The sequence below is a fragment of the Hylobates moloch genome, unplaced genomic scaffold (genome assembly GCF_009828535.3).
Source record: "Hylobates moloch isolate HMO894 unplaced genomic scaffold, HMol_V3 SCAFFOLD_15, whole genome shotgun sequence".
NCBI lineage: Eukaryota > Metazoa > Chordata > Mammalia > Primates > Hylobatidae > Hylobates > Hylobates moloch.
The window spans coordinates 61,151,009-61,162,142 of NW_026652290.1; the positions used below are offsets into that span (position 1 = coordinate 61,151,009).

General features: G+C 41.3%; 1 pseudogene; it reads right to left on the reverse strand.

Annotated features, from left to right (window-relative positions):
* Nucleotides 1–7,161: 7,161 nt before the first annotated feature.
* On the reverse strand, nt 7,162–8,123 carry LOC116483798 (small ribosomal subunit protein uS2-like; annotated as a pseudogene).
* Between the last annotated feature and the right edge of the window lie 3,011 nt (nt 8,124–11,134).

Sequence of the window (11,134 nt, forward strand, 5' to 3'; positions counted from 1 at the left end):
ACATTTTAAAAGGACCACAGTACCCATGCTTCAAAAAGTGAACGAAGGGCATGCAGACTTGTCAACTAGAGCCCAAGAGTGTTGAAGAAGAAATTGTTCCAGTGTGGTGGTATCAGTATCTAAGGGAGGAACATAGGGGATAATCACTGATCATTTCACAATTGCAGTAAATGAATTCAGGAAAGAAAAAGAGAATGCTTAACACCTGGGCAATTAAATTCTTAATAATAAATTGGTGATCAGACTCAAATGTACTCTGTGTGTTGAAGGAAAGCAATGAAGTCCATTTCTACCTTAGTTGCTGATTGTACTTCCCCTTAAGCTATTAAGTTCAAAGGTGCAGTTTCCCCCAAGGAAATAAAACCTTCCAGATACAGCTTTCCCAGTTCTTCATTCCACTCTGTGCTGGCTGAGTTTTCATTCTAAGCACTTGCTTGAGCATTTTGGGGAATCTTCTTCTCAACAGGGCGTTGATATTTGAGCAGAAAAGAAAATTGTTCTCATTTCTGCCTCAAAGGTGGTATATTTACATAAGCCCCTCTTTCATTTAAATCTGTCTTAATCCTCAAGGATTTAGTAATTGAAATGCAAAATGCATTTTTATATCAATGGAAAAAAAACATAAGAGAAAACAAACAGTACAGATAAACAATTTTTAAAAACCATTTTCTTTTTTATTTTCATGTTGTCTTGCCTAAAAGCAGTGTGGTTTCAAGATAATTGTTTGTATTTTCCTGATCTGGGTTGAAAACAAATGTGTACATATATGCATATGAAGGGGTTCAGAACATGCCACTGTAAAATATGTTGCTTTGGCATGCTGATTATGTTGAGCTAAAAGAAATTGAGAACCAACTCTTTATCTCAACTGCCTAAAATAAAGTATAAGTTTCCCCTTATATAAAGGAAATTTACATTTATAAAGGAAATTTTCATTAGTAAAGGTATTTGTTCCAGGAAGATGGCCATCCTTGAAGACAACTTTTATCACCTGAGAGACTCTCTTATCTGTATAACAAGGCAAGCAACTTTTATTCACTATACATTTCCTCGTCTATCTAGCCTTCCCACAATTTGCCTCCACCACCCTGAGCAGCTCCAAACCCCTATTCCTTTCTGTAACTCCAGACAATATGAAAGTCTCAATCACCTGGCTGCTTTGTTTCATATTTCTGTGGGACTCCTATGTGTACATATGTAATTATTTTTCTCCTATTAATCTATGTCAGTTTAATTCTTAGACCAGCCACAGAACCTAGAAGGGTAAAAGAAAGCATTTTTTCCTCCCAAATACGTATGAAATAAGGAAGATATGAGGTTATAATTTCATTTGAAAGTACAATGTAATCATTTTAATCTTACTTTCAACCCATCTCTAAGTTCAAGATAATTTTGAAAATCCTTATTTTCAATTTCATAGCTGAATTGAAAGGCAGCTGGTCTACATTATCACTCCAACAAATACATTAAAACATGGTTAATTATCTCTTATGGTTGCAAGAGCATGGCCAATGCAGAATTTATTCTGTGTCTTGAATGGCTTTCTTGAGAGTTATTACAAATTTTTCCTGTGGTGAGGTGCTAATTACAAGTGCTCAGTTCTGCCCCAGAAGACCTACTGCCAGATCAGAGAAAAGGCAAAAGCTCCCGGTTTGCATCCCTTTCTAAATTTGTTTTTCCACTTACTCCAGCTTTATTTTTACTTTTGGGGATGTTAGAGAAAGGCATTTTGTTTTTACAAACAAAAAATTCTTAAACCTTAAATATCCTTGTCATTACTTCAATTAAAAAAAAAAGCATTTTGCTGGATAATCTCAAAGTTTCTTCCAGCTTTAAAATCCTTCTATGGATTGTAATTTTATTTAGTCCTTTTCACATTATCACTAATATCCTTATTTGCATATACTTTTTAAAATAATGATTTTTTTTCTTCTCCACGTGGGTTGCTATGTTTAAATAATGCTATTTATTTGCATTCTAATATAGGAGGAAGGGAGTAATATGGTCCCTTTCCACATAAGCGAAGTTGTCCACTAATCAACATTATTGGCAATACTAAAGCCACTAGAACCTTAAACTTATTTCTATTTTTGTTTTATATTTCTTATTTTATGCTATAGAGTAAAGGATATATAAAAGATTCAAATGTGCACATTAGACTTACTTTTGCATGTTAAAAAGAAATCTAGCCTATTAGGCTAAGGTGAGGGTCTAGCATGGACTCGCTCCTACTTACCTCTCCAATTCCATTTTCAGCCCCTTTACCCTTCCTCCCTTAATTCCCCCCAGTTTGTTTCAGGCCTAAACAGATCTTTTCTTTCCTAAAACAGAAGGAGTTTTTTCCAGGCTCAAGGCTTTTCCATTTATAATTCCCTTTGTGAGGTAAGGAAGGAACTCCCCCTCTCCCTTCTTATTCTTCAGATCTTGGCCTTAAATATCAATGCCTCAGAAAGATTTAGAGAACCATCCCTATCTAAGTAGATTCTCACCTCTGTAAGTTTCTTAACATTGCACTATTTCCTGCAAAGAATTTATTGTAATATATGTGTGTTATTTATAGTATGTTCCATAAAGATAGAATTCATCAATGTACCTGGAATTAGCACAATGCCATGCACAGACTAATCTCTCTGTTGAAAAAATAAATGAACAGGAGAACATTAACTCTGAGCGGCTTTATTCTGGAAATGCCCCAGCTCAAGCCTGAGAATATTATTATTACCAAGGTAACTTCCAGCCAGAATAAGTAGTGCTATGAATTTAGCTCTATGGTGAAACAAGAAAGCTTATTCTCAGGGCCACAAAGTAAGAGAAGAAGCATGAGTAGAAAATCATGCACACATAAATCATGTGCAGAACCCAGGTGTAATCCTAAGGGTTGTGGCTGACACCCCTCTTGAAATGGCCTCATTGCCTGGGGTGGCACCTGAAGTTCTTGGTCTCGTGGCCAAGGAAATCAAGGACACAAACACACCAAGGGTGAGGTTAGAGCAGAAGTTTAATAGGCAAAAGAAACAGCTCTCTGCTGCAGAGTGGGGTCCCCAAAAGGGTTGCCATTCTGCAGGGAAATGCAAGGGTTTTTATAAATGAGTTAGTGGGGACAGGGTATCTTATTTACCTAGGGCATGAAAAACAGGTTAGAACCAGGTGTGCCATCTGCATAGAGCACGAATCTCTGGCAGCCCCCGCCCCTACCTTTTATTATGCAGACGGCTCCTTGGCCTGAGCTTCTTTGCATTGCTTATTTCTTTCCTACTGTGCATGTGCTAAAAAACGGGAGGTGGAGCCCTCATGGTGGACATACCTGGCCCCAGGTACTCCTTTCTGTTGGTGCAGCTGCAGGCATCTCCCCATGAGCATGTCGAAAAAAGGAAAGGAATGTGCTCACTAAGGCCCATTGTGTTTACTGGGACCCACCGTATGTAGATGAAACTTGCCAATTACCCAGGAAGCTCTACCTCTGTGTCATAGCTGCTTCCTTATCTATGTTTGCAGCCTGATCTTCCAGGCTGCTCTTTGTTAAAAGGGAAGTGATTTTTTGGGCTGCTTTTTGTTAGAAGGGAAGTTCTGCCCAGAACTCTTTGCCCTGACTGTCTGCCTAGCTAGTTTCTTTCTACCTCCTCTCTCACTATAACAAAAACAGGTTAACTAGAGAAAAGCATAACAAACTTATTTTATCAAAGTTTTATGTGATATGGGAGGCTTCAGAATGAAAATCCCAAAACGTAGGGAAAATTGTCTGTTTTTATGCTTAGGTTCAATGAAGAATAGACAGTTGTGTAGAAATGTGATTGGATACAGGGTATGACCTAGTGGTAATCAACTGAGGGGAGAAACCCAGCAAGGCCTGTCTGTTCAGATTCTTGAAATGCCTCTCTGGGAAGCATTTCATCCTCCAGTATGGGGCAGAGTCCCTATGGAATGAGGTTCTTCAAGTGAAAAGGGAGAAAGAGGTCTTTCTAGGTTTTATGACTTGTTTTGGGGAACAGGAGTTTTAGATGCTGTGACTCACCTTGGGGATGAGGAATACTAGTTTATAGGCCTGCTTTCGGGGAGGAAAAGGCATGGGAGACAAGAGGATGAGAGAAGGTCAGAGAGAGACTTTGCTTCTGTGGTTCTTCCAGTCTCTTTCATTTCAAAGTACTCAGCATACCAAAGACATCATACTTTGGGCTGTTGTGTTCTGAGCCCTAACAGTGCCATCTCCGTTTAAGTATAAAATGATAGAGTTCATCTAGGCTTCATTAGGAGTAAGACTAAGTGGGTAGACATAGGAGTGGAGGAAAAGTTTGCCATTTGCCTTCTGAAGGTTTGCTGAAATGAACTGACAGTAGAGAGATTAACAGGAGAAAGAGGCATACAAATTTATTAACATGCAAGTGTGTACAGAAGCCATACAAAATATGAAACTCAAAGAAGGGTCAGATGGTTGAGGTTTAAAAATCTTCTTCATAGGGGAGAGGGAATGGGGGATGTAGGCAATTTTGAGCAGTAGTAAATGATTTTCAGGATAATTGAATGAGCCCAGAGAACAGACATTGTTCTGGAACAAAACTTCATTCTGAGCACTAGGGGAGGTGGTGGGATAGTGAGGGGCAGAACTTCCCTGTGAACGAAGGTTCTTACATTATGTAAATAAATTCTCCCAGGTAATCTCTTGGAGCTGCTCTCAGAAAAATGAATAAAAAGTCTGTCTGAGCATGGTGATGATATTTAGTCTTTTCTCCAGTGGTTACTCTTGCCTAGTTATTCCTAGGGAGGGTGTCTTAAGACAATTGCATTTCTTTTGAAAGAAGTTTTCCTCAGTCAGACAAGGGAAATTCCAGAGACAACCTCTCCCTGTGCTTGGGGTTTGGGGTAGAAATAAGAGAAGGCTAGAAACTCCTCGGTTCTTAGCCTTTCCAAGTTCCTTTAATTCAGAAGTGTTCAGCATGACAAAGCATCATACTTTGGGGTATTGTTCTCTACACTCCAACAGTGGAAATGGTGAATAATGTTGGTGCTTCTGCCCAGATCCCTTTTAGCACCCATGCTCCCATTCCCTTGGACTTTCCTTTGCTTCTAACAGCTAGCATCTGGGGTTCTTTTTGGAGGACTGTGCCTGTACTGCTACAGCCTGCTTTGCTGGCAGCATAGAGAGCAGGCAATGGCTGGGAATTACATTCCCCACCCCCATCCCATGATTGGGAGGTTTGGGAGCGTGAAATAAAAGCCCCAGGCTCCTTGCCTAAGAACAGAAGTTCCCTGATTTCATCAGGCTGGAGCCATCCTTGGCTAGATGCAGCATTGCTTGGCTTCCTCCTTTTCCCTGCTCCTGCTCTTCTTCCTTAGAGATTTCTCCTGGGAGCACCGCCTTAGTAAATCACATGCACTTGAATCCTCAAAAACCTCATTTTAGGGTCTACTACTGAAGGTCTAGTCTTAAGACAGTGGGACAAAGGTTCTTGGGATTTTTCCCCCCCCTTAATCAATATGCACATGTTGACTACCTATGTGTAAGGCAGTCTAGAGAAGCAGAGAAGAGCACTCTAAGCAAAGAGAACAGCCAAACAAAGGCATGGAGCCATGCACATGACTAACTGTCCAAGTACTTTAACATGGCCAGCATGGAAGGTATGTAAGGTACAGGGAATAATAGTCAAAGACGGGGCTGGAAGATGTCACTTGAGGCCACATTATAATAGACTTTGAAGTGATGCTAAGAAGAAGAAAAAAAAAAAAGAAAGAAAGGAAAAGAAAAGGAAAAAACCTATGGGGAGAAAAAAATAACATTTTTCCCCTACCTGCCTAGGTCCTAGCCTCCATCTTGGGCCCTGGAAATCTAACTGACAAAAGACAGATTAACAAAAGAAAAACAGAATTTACTAACACATGTAGTACACATACATGGGGGAGAAACTCAGTGATGAGTAACTAAAAACGATGGTTAGAATTTGAGTTTATATAGCATTTTCACAAAAAACCAGCCCACTTAGATGTGACGAGACAAAGGAAAAGGTTTTAAGCTTTCAAGGGTGGTAAACTGTGGAAAGGTAAGTGTATGGGGGAAACTAAAGGAATAAGATTTGTTTTCATATGTCCATGTCAGTGCCAACTTTCTGTCGTCTTCATGGTCATGAAACTTCCCTAGGAGAGAGGATTTATGGCAGTCCTCATTTTCAGAAGTTTCTGCTTTTAGTCAGACAAGGGAGGCGCTGGGAAGGCTGCTTCTGTATCTGTTGAATCTGAAATGACTTCAGCTCAAAATACTTCTTATGCTAAAGTGGCATATTTTGGGGTGGCGTATTTTGATCCCCTACAAACCCAATAAGTAAACTGAGCCCTTACCATGTGCTTTCCATTTAAATAATCCTCACAAAAACATTTTAAAGGATATACTATTAATATCCCCATTTTGTATCTGAGGGAGTCAAAACGTAGAAAGGTTGTTTAAGGACACCTAAAAAGAGTCAGAGCTGGAATCCAAGCTTGTCTGACTTCCAAGCCCATGAGTTGGTCTATTCTTCAGAAAACACGAAGTAAAATGTCGTTGTTAATCAGTAACTCTGGTGCAAGTCTGGATTGGACTAGGGAGAGAGGGGAGGTATAGACTCCAAACTGAGCTGCCATTCCTATTGTTATTGCAGAAGTCTTTTATGAAGAAATAATGATGGCTTGGACCAGGGTGATGGTGGTAAGGACATGAGAAAACTGGATGGTTTTAAAGATGTCTATTCTGCTTAAAAGTGCTTTACTCAATTGTGCTACCCAGGTCAGGCTATGAGTTTGATTTAGAATACAAGTCTATTCCCAGCAGAGTGAGAGGGCAAATTGACAAGAACCCGTTTATTCAACAGTGTGTATTGAACTGTCACTATATTGTGCTGGATGATACCAATTAGGTGACACTACTGGAATGAAAGCGTATATATTTCTACTGAGTCAGTAACTATTTTAGTTTGTCTAAGAACCCACCAATATTCAGAAATCAAAACAGACATGTTTCTTGTTTTGAGGTTTGTTTAAAGCCATAAAGATCATAAAGATGATGAGTTCTCACACCAATTTCACAAAGACAACTAGGAACCTATTTTTGTTGCTTTTTGTTTTTCGTAGTCAAATTCTTTTTTTTTTTTAACTTTTAGTAACTGATGTTTATTTTCCATTGACCATTTTTCTATGTTGCTTAAGAGCCTATGCAAGAACAGCTTAAGACCAGTCAGTGGTTGCTCCTACCCATTCAGTGGCCTGAGCAGTGGGAGCTGCAGACCAGTCTTCCGTGGCAGGCTGAGCGCTCCAGTCTTCAGTAGGGAACTGTTGCATAGGCACAGAGGGCACCTGTACACCTTCAGACCAGCCTGCAACCTCAGGCTGAGTAGCAGTGAACTCAGGAGCTGGAGCAGTCCATTCACCCTGAAATTTCTCCTTGGTCACTGCCTTTTCAGCAGCAGCCTGCTCTTCTTTTTCAATCTCTTCACGATCTCTGTAGAAGTAGAGATCAGGCATGAACTCCCATGGGTGTTCACGGGAAATGGTGCCACGCATGCGCAGAACTTCCCGAGCCAGCATCCACCACATCAAACCCACTGAGTGAGCTCCCTTGTTGTTTGCATAGGATGGCAATGTCCACATAGCGCAGAGGAGAATCTGTGTTACACAGCGCGATGGTAGGTAGGTTAACATAAGATGCCTCCACGAGAGGCTGGTGGTCAGCCCTGGGGTCAGTAACCACAAGAAGCTGTGGCTCCCGGAAGGCTGCCTGGATCTGGTTAGTGAAGGTTCCAGGAGTGAAGCGGCCAGCAATTGGAGTGGCTCCAGTGGCAGCAGCAAACTTCATCACAGCCCTCTGGCCAGTATTCCTGGAGGATATAACACTGACATCAGCAGGGTTTTCAATGGCAACAATAGCATGAGCTGCCAGCAGAAGCTTCTCCCAGGTCCTCTTCAGATTTATGATATAGATGCCATCACTTTTCCTTTTATAGATGTACTGTTCCATGTGGAAGTCAAGATTGGTGCTACCTAAGTGGGTTCCTGCTGCAAGGAACTTAAGGACATCCTTCTCCTTCATTTGCAGGACATCAAGGGCTCCGGACATTGTGAAAGTTTCCCTTTAAGTTACGACGGGAATCCAGAACAACGCCGTATGGGTCCCTCTACAGGTAGCGCGGAAAAAGCCGTAGTCAAATTCTTAAGCTTACATACCAGAAAGGTACTTTCTAATAGATTTTTCCCCTGGTCAACATTTCTTGAGAAATATTGTGGCTGGTTTAATCAAGGTATTGTTAAAAAAAAAAGTGGGGGATTAGAAAGGACAGTTAAAATGGTATTAAATGTACATATAATATCGAATCCAGAAGGCTGCTGCTTTCATAACAAACTAGATTCAACAGTGTTTAAACAAAAAAATCTGCTGTGTTTTAGGAATTTATCCTGCAGATACACTTCACATGTATGAAATAACCAACTTACAAAAATAGTCCAGCATCTTTATAGTAGTAAAAGATTGAAAAGAATCTAAAAGTCCATCAATAGGAGACTGGCTAAATAAAGTTTGGTATATCCATTCAATGGAGTACTGCATAACTTTAAAAATGAATGGGGTGGCTCTGCAGGTATCTATATAGCTTTTATGGTTTTTTTTGAGACAGGGTCTTGCACTGTCACCCAAGCTGGAGTGCTGTGGCATGATCTCAGTTCTCTGCAACCTCTGCTTCTGGGGCTCAAGCAATCCTCCCACCTCAGCCTCCCAAGTAGCTGGAACCACAGGTGTGAGCCACCAAGCTGGGCTAATTGTTTTATTTTGTTTTTGTAAGACGGGGTCTTGCCATGTTGCCCAGGTTGGTCTCGAACTCCTGAGTTCAAAGCGATCTGCCTGCCTGGGCCCCCCAAAGTGCTGGGATTACAGCCATGAGCCACTGTGCCTGATGCTAAGTATCTATAGAGCTTTAAGATGTATTACTAAAGGAAAAACACAGAGTGCAGAACAGTGTGTTATAATTTATGTACAAAAGGGGATGATTACATGCACACACATATATTTACATACATACTTCGGTTATGCATTGAATATTTCTGAGCTATAGGCCATGGGACAAAAACGAGGCTTAAATGGGTGGGAGTCAGGTGAGTAAAGAACATTTCTTTTCACTATGTATTCCTTTTTTTTTTTTAATTCTCAAAATAAATATGTGTATTTTTTTTTCCTGTAAGGATAAACAAAAACTTGGTTTTCATTTAACACCATTTCATTGATTTTCTAATGTACATATAACTTTTATTTAAATTATGACTTAACTGGCAGTGGAATTATAGGGGTTTTTTTTTTTTTGAGACGGAGTCTTGCTCTGTCGCCCAGGCTGGAGTGCAGTGGCGCAATCTCGGCTCACTGCAAGCTCCGCCTCCCGGGTTTACGCCATTCTCCTGCCTCAGCCTCTCCGAGTAGCTGGGACTACAGGCGCCCGCCACCACGCCCGGCTAATTTTTTTGTATTTTTAGTAGAGACGAGGTTTCACCGTGGTCTCAATCTCCCGACCTCGTGATCCGCCCACCTCGGCCTCCCAAAGTGCTGGGATTACAAGCGTGAGCCACCGCGCCTGGTGGAAAGCTTCTTAATGTAAATTTATTGGCTTAAAATGTAATGTCTTTGGCCCTGTAATGCACCCATGTATCATTTCCTCAAGTACTAGTAAAAATGCTTAGGAAAGGCATAGGCTTTTCACATATTATCATGCTGCTTAAAGACACAATTTCCTGGGCCTGGACTCCATTAAGAGAAGGAGCAACAAAATGCTTTGTTCTCTTGGTAAAGGTGATAGAAGTGAAGAGCATTAAAAAAATGGCATAAAGAGATAATCAGTTTCACAATGTGAATATTCAAACCAAAATCCATGCTTCAAAGGCACAGTTGGTGAAAAATTACTTGTTTCTACAAGTAATCTAGATCTCTCCAATAACTTTCATATATACATACTTTCTTCAACATTTTCTTTCTTTTTTTTAAAAGACAATCTTGCTCTGTCACCCAGACTAAAGTGCGGTGGCATGAAATGGCTCACTGCAACCTTGACCTCCCGGGCTCAAGCGACCCTCCCACCTCGGCCTCCCAAGTAGTTGGGACTACAGGTGTGCACCACCATGCCTGGCTAATTTTTTATTTTTAGTAGAGATGGGGTCTCACTACATTGCTCAGGCTGGTCTGCGATCCTCCCACCTTAGCTTCCCAAAGTATTGGGATTACAGGCATGAGTCACTGCACCCAGCCAAGATTTTCTTTTTAATTCTACATGAAATTAGTTTTCATGCTTCCACATGCTTCCAACTAATTGCTCTTTTTTTTTTTTTTTTTTTTTTTTTTTTCTGAGACGGAGTCTTGCTCTCTCACCCAGGCTGGAGTGCAGTGGCGCGATCTCTGCTCGCTGCAAGCTCCGCCTCCCGGGTTCACGCCATTCTCCTGCCTCAGCCTCTCCGAGTAGCTGGGACTACAGGCGCCCGCCACCACGCCCGGCTAATTTTTTTTTTGTATTTTTAGTAGAGACGGGGTTTTACCGTGGTCTCGATCTCCTGACCTCGTGATCCGCCCGCCTCGGCCTCCCAAAGTGCTGGGATTACAAGCGTGAGCCACCGCGCCCGGCCTTAATTGCTCTTCTAAAGATATGTTCGATTCATTTGTTTTTTTCTTTTCTGGCTTATATAAAGTGGATAGAAGGTAATGATAGAGGAAACCAACAGGAAGGAGTAAGAGCATGTTTTCTTTCTCTTCCGCCATCCAGTCCCCCTCCAGTACCCTTTATTAGTGTGTGTGTGTGTGTGTGTGTGTGTGTGTGTGTATATATATATTTTTTTTTTTTTTTGAAATGGAGTCTTGCTGTCACCCAGTCTGCAGTGCAGTGGCATGATCTCGGCTCACTGCAACCTCCCAGGTTCAAGTGATTCTCCTGCCTCAGCCTCCCGAGTAGCTGAGATTACAGGCATGCGCCACCATGCCCGACTAATTTTTGTATTTTTAGTAGTGACAGGGTTTCACCATGTAGGCCAGGCTAGTCTTGAACTCCTGACCTCAAATGATCTGCCTGCCTCGGCCTCCCAAAGTACTGGGATTACAAGCATGACCCACTGCGCCTGGCCTATTAGCACATTTTTAACAAGGAGCAGC